Raw genomic sequence first — 13409 nt, 5'->3', positions numbered from 1 at the left:
GCTCGAGGAAGAAGATTGGAAAGAGAGGCCTGATGAGACGGAGGAAGAGGAAGACATTGCTACAGGGAAAGAGGGTTTTTGGGATGAAGAGGCGAGCCGTTCGGCACAGTTAAATAAGGGGGGTATAGTGGAGATTTAATGCCACTACGGTTTCCGAGGAAGTGATGTTAAAGCTATCAAATCTTGCAGAGAAGTTGATAAGGCAAGGCATCATGATGAAGGATACTGCGACGGTTCTGCTCTGCCACGACATGACCCGACGAAGAAAATAAACAAAGTGATTTTGGAATTGTCATTTCCAAAACCAGGGGGGCATGTGTTATCACCAGAATTTGACCGGATCAGAGGTGGGCCGCGATTAAGATGGGCTTGAAGAATATACCTGGAAGAATTACATGAATCGGCCTTGTATACAAAGTTTGGGCTAGTTTGCCCGTGTATCTGTAAATATAGTAGGATACGTTTCGGTTAAGATAGAATTTGGCTTGTGCACGGTTGGGATTACTCCCACGTTAGAAAGTCTACGGACTATAAATATGTATCTAGGGTTATTGAGAAAAACAACAATCACGTTCATCACAAACCAATCTAGGCGCATCGCCAACCCCTTGTTTCGAGGGTTTCTTCCGGGTAAGCATCATGCTGCCTAGATCGCATCTTGCGATCTAGGCAGTACATGTTTATTCGTTGTTCATGCGTTGCTCGTGCTGAAGCCTTGTTGATGGCGAGCAACGTAGTTATCATAGATGTGTTAGGGTTAGCATTGTTTTATCGTGTCACATGCTTTCGTCCATGCAACCCTTAGACGTCTAGCCGCCCATACCCCTATCTTAGGTGTAAGGGCGGCACCTCGCTTGATCATTATTTAGTAGATCCGATCCGTTATGATTGCTCCTTGTTCTTCAAGGATTAGTTTAATATCTGCATAGTTAGGCCTTGCAAACGGGTTGAAGGATCCAGTAGCACGTAGAGTGTAGTTTGCTAGCCCTAGATGAGATGTTCCGGGGATCAACTTCACGTTGGTTTTTAGGCCTTATCTAGGGTCGGTTTATTATCACCGTGCGTGGCTGCCAGGCTCAACCACGCGTAGGATGTTCCGATTATGTGGTGAAAACCCTAAATCGTCGTAGGTCGTTTTAGCTTTATATTGATCAAGCAGGACCACCATGTGATCGTATACCTCATACGGATCATGGGTGGATCGGCTCCTTGAGCCGATTCACAGGACAACCTGAGAGCCGATCGAGGCTCGTATTTAATGTTTACGTGTATGCCATGCAGGAAACTAAGCGAAGCAAATCCATCACCTTCCTGACCAGGTATAGGTCAGGTGGCACGCCTTTGCACCAGCATCGGACGTGCGTGCCGAGGCTTTGCGGGCCGTCGCTCGAGGGACCAGGGCCAGCCGCAGTCCTGGGAGCCTCCCGGCTCTACTGTGTTCCCGTCGTTGCTCGCCGGTGGGTTTCTGACCGCAACAGAAAATTTTCAAATTTTGAACAAAAAATAAAAATGTTAAAATTCAAAAATTGTTCGAATTTTGAAAAAAAATCTAAAAAAATGTTTCAAATTCGAAAAATGTTCAAATTTTGAAATATTTAAATTTCAGAAAAACTAAATTTCAAAATTCCAAATTTTGAAAATCGGTTTTATAAAGAATCAGCTTTTAAAAAACTTAAAAGGAAAAATCGAACAGAAAAAAAACGAAATAGCAAAAAAAACTGGGAATGTTGGGCCGGCCCAACAACCCGTCTGGGGGGTGTGCGGCGCCTGGTCCGCGTCGACCAGGTCGGCATACAGCACCCCCCGGCGCTGGTGGCGATTTGGCTCGGGGCGGCGCGGTGGTTTGGCCTGGGTGCGCGTGTGGCGAGGCGAGCGGCCGGCGAACAAGATGGGAAAAATTTGCGCGAGCGGAAGTTCCGCTGCGTGGGACCGGTAGTTCCCGGAATGCCACGATTTTTAGATCTGAATCTGGAACGATGAACAACACGAACAGCACGAACACGGGGTCGGAAAAATGGGTGGAAAATCGCGGATTTCGCGAGGAATAGGTGGAATTGGCCGGCGAAATTTGAGGGATGATAGATCAACACCAAAGACAACAGATCTGTGGACCAAAACCACAAAAAACGCAACAAATCCTGAGATCCAAATTCGAGCTATTTTTTGGGAAAAAAATTTTTGGGGAAATTTTTGGGCGAAATTGGTGGAATCGGAGGGTCAAATCCGTGGCAACCTTTGCTCAGATACCATATGATGCGGGCTAGGCCCGAGGGTGTGCCCAATCTTCACGGTTTGACCCGAGTGAGTGTGAAGTGGATGAACGCGAAGAACTCGATACAAACACACGCACACACACAATCGGTTTGTCCTCGTTGGCCCGAACCACCAACTCGATAGAAGTTGCAGGAAAAGACCTTTCGGTAGAAGTCCCGCAAAAAGATCGACGAATCGAAGATCCTATGAATCTAGAAGGGTGAAAAGACCAAACTCAATAGAAGTGCAAGCAAAAGACCAAATAGGTAGAAGTGCAAGCAAAAGATCAAGATTGGTAGAAGTCACCAAAGAGATACAATAGGATTCGATCGGAGCCTGGGTGGTACAATAGGAATTAACCTAAGGTGGGGGTTTCCCAAATCCACTAGGGGATAACAGAGGCATAAGCCAATTCATCTAAACATCATCTCTCCCTCATGAAGGTGGGGGTAGGTGCCTATTTATAGGTAGGGGCCGAAGGGGTAAGTTACAAGCCAAAAGGGGCTGAGATCTGGCTGAGATTCGATTGGGCGGAAGTTCCGGTCCTAAGGGGCGGAAGTTCCGGTCGGGGGCGGAAGTTCCGGTCCTAAGGGGCGGAAGTTCCGGTCGGGGGCGGAAGTTCCGGCCATGAGTGACAAGGTATCAACTTGTCAATGCCTATGGATTGTAGGCTAGGGTTTAGTTAGAAGTAGAGGGCAAGTAGATCTCGAAGGTTTCAGCCGAAAAATACTCGACGATTATGAAAACTAGGGTTTGTAACAATGATTCGATTGCCTCTTCGTCCCTCGACTCCCCCTTTATATAGGAGGCGGAGCCGAGGGTTTCGTTTTGTACAAGTTACAGAGTCCGGGACGGTATCTAACTCATCCCGCCAGATTTACAAATAACACTTCCTATTACAACTCTAACTTTCCTTAATATATCTTGGGCTCCCTAATCTTCTTTATTCTTCGGGTATTGGGCCTTCAGTAAACCCCGGGTACTATCTTCGGCAGGCCCATTTGGGATGCCTATGTCAGTAGCCCCCGAGATTTTGCTTGAATCGTAGAGTCAGGAAAAATCTCCACTGTTTATTTTTACTCGAGAGCTTTAACTTTTTTATATTTCTTCACATAAAATTCTATATTGTACAGGGATACTGGTAGTTGGGGCTAGTTCATCTGACGGATCAGGTACTAGTTAACTGCTCTAGTGGCAATCCGCAAAAACCTACTTCGAGATCACGTCCCTGGACATGATTCCGGGATATCGGTGTAAACTTCGACAGTGCCGCTTAAGGTCTTACCATTCTGTCGAGTCCCAGTCAAATTTATCGAGTACCTAACGCGTCCGTTAGGATTTTTCTTCGTATCTGTTGATACGGATAAAAGTAGCAGAGCGCAGTCTTCGGCGATGCCACGCCCAGCAGAACGGATCTGGGGTCTTACCTTCGCAAATTTGTGGCATTCAGAAATTGATCGCAACTTTGGCGTTCTGAGAATATATTGTCGAGTGCTTTTCCGGCTGTTGGAATGGCACATTTTATCGAGTCAAATATGACTTATATTGCTCTCCCGATGGGAGTATATGTAGAGTTAATTATAATTCGAAATATACTCTCTTGCTTTTCTATCTTTTCTTTGTTAATTTCATCGGGCACGCGAACAGCGTTCCCGATGGGAGTAGCCCCCGAGGCTACAACCAAAAACTTGTGCTTGGTTGTAGGCTCAACATTTTAGTCCACCTTGTCGCTATATTGTCATTATTTCCCAATATGATCTCTCTTCTTTTTTTTTTTTATCTCTCGGGTGCGCGAACAGCGCTGCCGATGGGAGTAGCCCCCGAGGCTACAGCCAAGGACTTGTGCTTGGTTGTAGGCTCCCGCAATTTCTATATTGCCATACTCGAAATTTTACTTTTTATCGAAGTAGCCCCCGAGCATTTGGGCAAAAACTTGTATTTGATCAAAGGCTCCCGAAGTATTTAATAACTTCTCCTGTCGCCAATCTTCTTTTATTTTTCTTGTCGGCATGCTTCCCTTATCCAAATTTACTTCATCTCTGTTAATAGTCGTGATTTTTCTGCCTTGTGGGTCCATTGTTTCCACCACGTTGACACATCGTGCAAGTGGGGGACACACGTCCTCCGCTTTTTCTGGCGCACGTACAGTAACGCCTATCTCAGTAAAAATACCTTTTTACCCTTTTATCTAGAAGATCTTTTTTCACCACACGATTTCTTCATCCAACGGTGCATTGCTTCGCCTGATTCTTATATAAACCTTTCTTCAACCTCCGTTCACTCCTTCGCTTGCGCCGCACATCTGTTCCCCTTTGCAAAAACTTCCCCTGCGCCCAACTCTCTCTGATCTTCCGCACTCACGAACATTGCTTTTTCCATTGCCGTTGATGCCACCGCGCACGCGACTCACTCGCCACAACACTCCAGAGTCCAAGATGGCCGCCGAAGATCTTGAGTGGGAGAGATCTAAAATCTCCAACCAGGACGTCAACACGCTGAAGAGGCTTGGCCTGATGAAGAAAGAAGACGCCATCCGCTTTCCCAAATAAGAAAGCTACCCCAACCCTCCAATGGAGTACCGGGTTAGTTTCGTTGATCACCTCATCCGCGGCCTTTCGGCCCCAATTCACGATTTCCTCCGCGGCCTTCTTTTTGTTTACGGGATTCAACTGCACCAGTTGACCCCTAATTCCATCCTCCACATTTCCATTTTTATCACACTGTGCGAATGCTTCCTTGGAATCCCTCCTAATTGGGCTCTGTGGAAACGCATTTTCTGCCTCCGCCGCAATGGCTCCCACAACGCCACCTATAACATAGGCGGCGTTGTTATCTGTGTCCGAACTGACGTTGATTATTTCGACGTCAAGTTTCCTGATTCTGTCCAAGGATGGCGCAAAAGATGGCTCTACATTCACGAAGAAAGTGCCAACTCTGTGGAACACAACATAATCCCTTTCGACGGAAGTGCCAAAATTCAGCGCCGCCGTTCCTGGGACGCTGAAGCTTCCGAAGAAGAGAAAAAGGCGACAGAAGCACTTATGTCTCGTATTCATCAGCTTCAAAATACTCGAGGCAAAGAACTATCTGGTGTTCAAATCACTGCCTACTTCCTTAGGATTAGAGTGCAGCCTCTTCAGGCTCGCAAAAATCCCCTTTGGACGTATTCCGGAGAAAACGACGCCAATAGAGTCTCCAGTGATCTTTCTGCAAAGGACTTGGAGAAGTTGATTCGAAGAGTTTCCCGCTTGGCCAAGAAGGATCCTATTCCCTCCTCTTGTCGCGTGGAACCATACAGCTCCGCCAATCCTCTCCCCGAGGTATTTTGTCTTCTCGAGTTTCTGTCTTGTTCCGAACTTTCCTTGCATCTCATTGTATTGATATCTCTCTAATTTTTTCTTTTGTCGCTATTTTCTTGCAGAACCATCCTACTATGGCTTCCCTTCCTCCTCTTCCTGAGGATGGAGAAGTCGAAGAACAGGCTATCGTTGCCGAAGACACCCAAGGTTCTTCTATTCCTGAAAGTGAAGTCGCGGGTTCTCACAAATCTGCGGCTTCCCATGAAAAAGAAGTTGAATCTGAAGCCAGCGAGTCGACGCAATCCCTTCCTCCTGCTGTTTCCCCAAGGAACAAAAGGAAAAGGAATGATGCCGAGGATTCTGGCACTTCTAAGGCTGAAAAAGTTGTTCCTTCTCATCCGAAGGCAGCTTATGATCCTTATATTGAATCCCTCGTCAGCTCGTAAGTCACCTTTATTTCTCCCTTTTTCTGTACTCGAGGTGTTTATCTTGTCTTACTTTTTATGCTGCCGATTTTTGATCAACAGTGATGACGAGGAAGAAGTACCAACTGTTGACGTGGCTCCTCGGACAAGCACGTCACATACTGTACTTGCCTCAGACACGCTAGTTGAAGGAGAAGAATCCTCGCCTCCTCAACAAAACGTCGTCACCACAAGTCCGCCGTCAAGCCCCCTTGCTCCTTCACCAAAAAGGACAAGGATTGAAACAATTGTTGAACCTGCCCCTCAATTGGGCAGCTCGTCGACTCTGCTCTTAGATGATGTAAGTTTGTCGATATCTATATTTTTTCTATTTTGCTTCTTCACGCCTTCACTCTCTTTTTCATGCCGATGTTTCTCTTGCTATGTTCTTCTTTAACAGCCCATGATCAAAGAGCTTCTCCGAATCGGATCCCAATTTATTGGGTACCGTGAGTATGCTAGCAGAGCCGAAGGTAACAACTTTTATACTTGCCGTTTTTTCTTGACTTTTTGCTCCTGTTGCTTGTCGCGATTTTTGATCTTTCTTCTCCCCTTTTTTTTTATATCTCGATAGAGAAACTTGCAGAGGCCAACAAACGTGCCGACGTACTTGCTCAAAAACTTGAGCAGAGTGAGGCAGCTCGCAAGAAAGCCGAACTTGTTGCTAGCGAAGCCAAAACCGAGGCTGATGAAGCCAAAGCGAAAGCTGCTAGTGTCGAGGAACTGCAGAAAAGACTTGAGGATGCTGCATCTGCCTTAAACGAGCACAAAGCTGCACAAGCTTCTCGTGAACAGGGGATCCTCAAGCGCCTGAAATCACAAAGTCGACGCACTCACAGTACTATTATTGATCCCTTCTATTTTTATGAGAACCGCTGTTTCTTGTTGTTGACGAACGTTTTGTTTTCTTGGCAGACCAAACAAACCAAGATTTTGATCTGGAGAATCCTGTCGATGACCCCCTCCTTGACGCACTTACTTATCTAGAGTTTCATGGGTCCGAAATTCGTGAAGGCGTGGCAAATGCGAATGCAGGATTGTCGGCACTGTTCCCCTACTTCTTCCCAAAGAAAGAGGAGCCCCCGACTTTCCTTACCCTTGCCAAGAGCTTCAATTCATCGGAAGACCTTGGACTGAAGATGCGTCAAGAAAACATGAAGATTGCTGTCGAAAGCACTGTTGCCCTGGTTGCTGACAGTCAACAGACTGTTGATTGGACGAAAGTTGGTGGCACCGATCAAATAGAGCAATCTTGGCATATCTCGGGATCAAACCAGCTTCGACTCCTAGCTCATCAAGGCCGGAGGTCTAGTTGCATGCCTCCTTGTTTTTCTTTATCTGTTTCTTTTGCTCTTGTCGCCAAAGTAGTTATTTGGCGACACGTACTTTGTTAGCTCCATTGTAATGCCTTTGTAATTATTCCGAAAGATTAATGAAAACTCTATCTTTTGCTTGTTGATTGATGTTGTCTTTTAAATTTCAGTTGGTATTTGATAACTACACTCCATCTTCCACTCCTTCCAATGTTTCGCCTTCTTCTTCTCGCTCAAAGAGAACTCTTGCTGATGCTACACCTGTCGAAGATTCCTTGCCGCGAGAATTGGATGAACTTCGGCAGCAACTTCAGTATGCAAAGAAGCAAACACTTGTGATGATGGAAAAATCTCGCAAGTCATCTGAAGCCGAAAAAATTGCACTTCAGCAAGCTCGCGAGGCCGTGGCTGCTAAGGAAATCGCTGCTTCCGAAGCTGAAAAAGCGACTACCCGAGAAAATTTCATGCTCGAGTTGATGAATGAAACCAGTGCGGATATGTCGGGTATGCTTGTTTCATCCTCGATATCTTCCGTCTTCATGCTACGTCTCTTAAAATTTTTCTGCTCCGTTGTTTTAATAGGTTCCTTTACTGATGCTGTTGCTGAAGAAGAGAGGGTAAATACTAGGACGAACCTCCTTGTTAACCTTTCCCTTGATCATGGTTCTCTGTTTTGGGCTACCCCAGAGAGGACCCGCCAGATTGTCAGATTTCAGGATCGCGCCTCTCAAACTCGCGATTTCCTTGACTTCTGTACCAAGACCCTGTCCATGGTTTATAATTCCATGTTTCCTCGGAACGTTCAACCAAAAACTCTTCCCGAGTTAATGGAGAAATTCAAGGATGCCCACAGGATTCATGATTTTGTCAAAGCTCAACTGGTAGCTGGCGCCAGATTTGCTCTTATCATGCTTCAGATCTGCCACTCAAATCTTGACCTGACCCAAGTTGTTGCGAAAGTCCATCAGAAGGTAAAGCGCCGAAGAGTTGGTGTCGACCGAATTAACACGAAGGTTTCGCCTGTAGCCGAAGAAATGATTGAAGACCTTCTTCGGATGGATGCCGACTTTTTTGCCGATGGTCATTATGCTGATTTTCTTGGCGCTGCTCCTGAAGAAAACAGAATTACCCTTGATGACATACTGAATCAAGACTAATTATCTTCCTTTGTAGATAACTCTTCTTTGTAACCCATGATTGTGATTATATTGCGAAGCAATCATTATATTTCTATATTTGTCTAGCTCCCGAGTGTTTCGGTGGCTATTTATTGCGAGGTTTTGAACCAAGGCATTTATTTAATATGTATTGATGGCGAATATCAGCCCCCGAGCTTCTTTATTGAGTACTATTTTGTATTTTCGTTGACTCACGAGGTAGTTTAGTACCAAGGCAAGGCTTTTCTTTGTCGATGAACTATATTGAAATTCGTCAGGTCAAAGACTTTGAGCATGTCGATAAAGAAAAGTTATATTGACACTATCTTTATTATATTGCAGCACCGCGAGCCCGCCTCATTAAAAACCTTTCCCGGCCCCACTCGGTGCCCCGAAAAAGGAAAAGAGTGCGTCTAAAAACTCGCGGGCGTTTCAGTACATTGAAGTTTTACAAGGACTATATTTCGACTCTAGGCGTAGAACCGCCTGAGTTGCGCCACGTTCCAGGGGTTTTGCTCCTCCACCCCTGTCTTCTTGTCCTTTATCCTGTATGCTCCTCCTCCGATTACTTCCGTGACAATGTAAGGGCCAAGCCATGGTGACTCGAGTTTTTCATGACTTTTTTGCGTGAGCCGAAGAACTAGGTCTCCCACCTGAAAAGATCTTGGCCGCAAACGTCGACTGTGGTAATTCTTCAAGTCCTGTTGGTATTTGGTTACCCTTGATAGTACCTCGTCTCGAGCTTCGTCGAGTGCATCGACGTCGTCTTCCAATGCTATCTTGGAAGTTTCTTCATTATACTCTGTGACTCTGGGGGAGTCGTGCTCTATTTCTATTGGTAGTACTGCCTCTGCTCCATGGACCAGCAAAAACGGTGTCTCCTGTGTCGCTGTATTTGGTGTTGTTCGGATGCTCCACAACACACTTGGTAGTTCTTCTGGCCAGGTATGTCGAGCTTTTTACAGTGGTCCTAACAGGCGTTTCTTGATGCCATTGCAGATGATGCCATTGGCTTTCTCGACTTGCCCATTGGTTTGAGGATGTGCAACTGACGCGAAGTGCAACTTGATACCCACTTCTTCGCAATAATCTTTGAATTCGTGGGATGTGAAGTAACTGCCATTGTCTGTGACGATCTTTGTGGGGCACTCCAAATCTGAAGACGAGTCCTTTTATGAATTTTATCGCGGATGCTCCATCCGGTGAATTTATCGGCTTCGCTTCTATCCACTTTGTAAATTTGTCGACAGCTACTAGCATGTACTCCTTTCCTCCTGGCCAGGATTTGTGTAACTTGCCCACCATATCAAGTCCCCATTGGGCAAAGGGCCATGACAATGGTATTGGTGTTAGTTCTGCTGCTGGAGAGTGGGGTTTTGCGGCAAACCTTTGACACGCGTCGCAAGTTCTTACTATTTCCTTAGCGTCCTCGATTGCTGTCAACCAGTAGAATCCTGCCCGAAAAACCTTGGCTGCAATAGCTCGACTACTTGCGTGGTGGCCACATATTCCTTCGTGTACATCCTTCAAAATTATTCTTCCTTCTTCGGGTGTGACACATCTCTGCAGGACGCCTGAAATACTTCGCTTGTACAATTCTCCTTTGACCACCGTGAAAGCTTTGGAGCGTCGAATTACTCGTCTTGCCTCAACTGGATCATCGGGTATTTCTTTCCTGAGGATGTACGATATGTACGTCTGCATCCATGGTATTTGTATCACCATGACCAGGTCCTGATCTTCTTCTTCTTCTTCCTCTTGCTTTTCCTTGGTAGCCCCCGAGGGTTTCTTCTCCTTCTTTTTTGATTTTGTCGATTTTGTAGATCTCTCTGTTATCTCTTCCCAAAATACACCCAGCGGAACTGCAAGGCATTGCGACCCGATGTTTGCAAGAACGTCGGCTTCGTCGTTGCTCAATCTGCTAATATGATTTACTTCGCATCCATCAAACAACTTTTCGAGCTCGTTGTACACCTCCTTGTATGCCATCATGCTATCATTGACTGCGTCACATTGGTTCATGACTTGCTGAGCCACCAATTGTGAGTCGCCAAATATTTTTAATCGAGTTGCACCGCAAGCTTTCGCCATCTTCATCCCGTGTATGAGGGCTTCATATTCTGCTTCATTGTTAGATGCGTTAGGGAACGTCATCCGAAGGATGTACTTCAACTTGTCGCCTTCAGGTGATATGAGTACTACTCCTGCGCCAGCTCCTTGTAGTCTTTTGGACCCATCAAAGTTCATGGTCCAGGTTCTCGACAAATCTGGAGGTCCTGTGTTTTGCAACTCCATCCATTCTGCGATGAAGTCCGGCAGAACTTGCGACTTGATTGCTTTTCTTTTTTCATACGTGATGTCCCGAGGGGAAAGTTCTATTCCCCAAAGGGAGACACGACCCGTAGCTTCTGGATTGTTTAGTATATTTGACAAGGGAGCTTCATTGACCACTATGATCGGGTGTGCCGAAAAATAGTGGCGCAATTTTCGTGCTGTTGTGAGCACTCCATATGCTAGCTTTTGGTACTGAGGGTACCTTTGTTTTGATGGCGATAAAACTTCGTTGATGAAGTATACTGGCCTCTGTACTCCGTGGAGTTTTCCTTCTTCTTCTCGTTCGACAACTAGCACCGTGCTCACCACTTGGGGCGTGGCTGCAATATACAGCAGGAGAGGTTCCTTTTCCTTCGGCGCCACCAGAATTGGTGGTGTCGAGATTGTGCGCTTCAAATCCTCGAAGGCTCTATCGGCCTCTTCGTTCCACTGAAATTTATCTCCTTGCTTTATTAGAGCGTAAAATGGTAACGCTTTTTCTCCCAACCTGGCGACGAATCTGCTCAAAGCTGCGACTCGCCCAGTTAGCTGCTGTATTTCTTTCAACTTTGTTGGCTTCCTCATTGTTATGATAGCTTGTATTTTGTCGGGATTTGCTTCAATCCCTCTTGCTCAGACTAGAAATCCCAGAAGTTCTCCTGCTGGGACGCCAAAGGAACACTTCGTCGGGTTCAGCTTGAGGCAGAATTTGTTGAGGTTGTCGAAGGTTTCCTTGAGATCCTCGATCAGTGTTGCCCCCTCTTTTGACGTTATGACGACATCGTCGATGTACACTTGCACGTTTTTCCCGATCTGTGTCGCCAGACACTTCTGCATCATCCTCTGGTATGTTGCTCCCGCGTTTTTTAAACCGAAAGGCATTGTTCTGTAACAAAACACGCCGTAAGGTGTTATGAACGCTGTTTTGGCTTCTGTAGATATCTCTTTGATAAAACCAGCTTCCTCCAGTCGATTTACTTCTGATAGCATAGCTTTGCGGTTTGGTTCCGAAAAACGCCGCAAAGGTTGTTTGATTGGTCTCGCTAATGGATCCAAGTTTAGGTGGTGCTCGGCAAGTTCCCTGGGTACTCCTGGCATGTCAGCTGGACACCATGCGAAGATTTTCCAGTGCTCACGGAGGAACTCGACGAGCGCGCTTTCCTATGCGATATCCATGTCGTTTGCGATAGATGTCGTCTTTTTCGGGTCTGTCGGGTGAATCTGCACCTCCTTAGAATTTTTCCTGGTATTGAAAGTTGATTCTTTATTTGGCCTTCCAACGTCTGGCAGTACGTCGTAATCAGTCATGCTTTTTGACGCCAAATATTCAGCTTGCATCCCGAAAGTTTCTGATAGCCGATGAAAATCCTTGTCGCATTTATCGGCTAAGGCAAAGCTTCCTTTAACTGTGATTGGTCCCTTTGGTCCAGGCAATCTCCATAACAGGTATGTATAGTGTGGCACCGCCATAAATCTGGCATATGCTGGGCGTCCCAACAAAGCGTGGTACTGCGACGGAAAATCCACGACTTCAAATTCCAGCCTCTCGATTCTATAATTTTCTCGGGTCCCAAACTGAACGTCGAGATTGATCTTCCCCAATGGATAACTTGGTTTCTCCGGTGTGATGCCGTGGAACCTTGTGTCTGTTGGCTTCAGGTTTGCTAAGGATATGTTCATCTTCCTCAATGTATCTGCATACATAAGGTTTAGGCTGCTGCCACCATCTATGAACACTCGGGAGACATCAAATCCTGCGATAACTGCTGGCAGAATAAGTGCTGACTGCCCTGGTCGAGGGACTTGCTGCGGGTGATCTGCTATTGTGAAGCCAATATCTTGTCCTGACCAATTAAGATACTCAACTGTTGGTGGAGGCATTTTTTCTGCCATAAACACCTGTCGTGAGATTACTTTCTGAGCTCTATTGGACGGCCTTCCCTTCTGAATCATTGACACCGCTCCGTTGGTGTTAGGATCAACATAGGGTGGTGGTGGAGGTGCTGCCGCTATTCTAAGCTGATGCCGATTGTCGTCTGTAATCGCGGGAGGAGGCGGCAAGTGAATCTCGCTTCTGGGTTCTCGAGGATTTCTCTGTGTTGCCCGCGCGTTAGCGTTCTCTGCATATCTTAGCATTGCCTGAAAATTTCGACAGTCTTTCTGCAGGTGCCCTGACTGTCTTTTTCCGTTGCTGTCGAGGAAAAAGTGCATTTGACACGGCCCATTCATCATCTCTTCACGGGACACGAAAGGCCTTGGGAACCTAGGCCCGCTATTTTGTCTGTTGTTGCGAGAATCATCCCTGTTATCGCCTCGCTGTTCACTGCTTCTCTGATAATCATCTCTGTTGCTTCCTCCTGTGTTTGCCCGAAAACCTGCCGAAATTTGCCCTGGAGCGTCATAGTTCGGGTACTGCCGAGGAAATCGTCGCCTCGGTTGATAATTTCGACCACGGTCCTCCTCTGGCGACCTGTGCCGTTTGTTGTGGGCAGCGTCTTCTCCATCTGCCCATCTGTTTGCTATCTCCATTAACGCAGATACTGTCTTTGGATTGGTCCTTCCTAAGTCCTCGACAAAATCTCCACGCCTGATTCCTGCGACAAACGCATC

This window comes from Lolium perenne, chromosome 5, assembly GCF_019359855.2.
Source record: "Lolium perenne isolate Kyuss_39 chromosome 5, Kyuss_2.0, whole genome shotgun sequence".
NCBI classification, from domain to species: domain Eukaryota; kingdom Viridiplantae; phylum Streptophyta; class Magnoliopsida; order Poales; family Poaceae; genus Lolium; species Lolium perenne.
The sequence above is the reverse complement of the archived record's forward strand: the minus strand, read 5'-3'. Positions refer to the sequence as shown.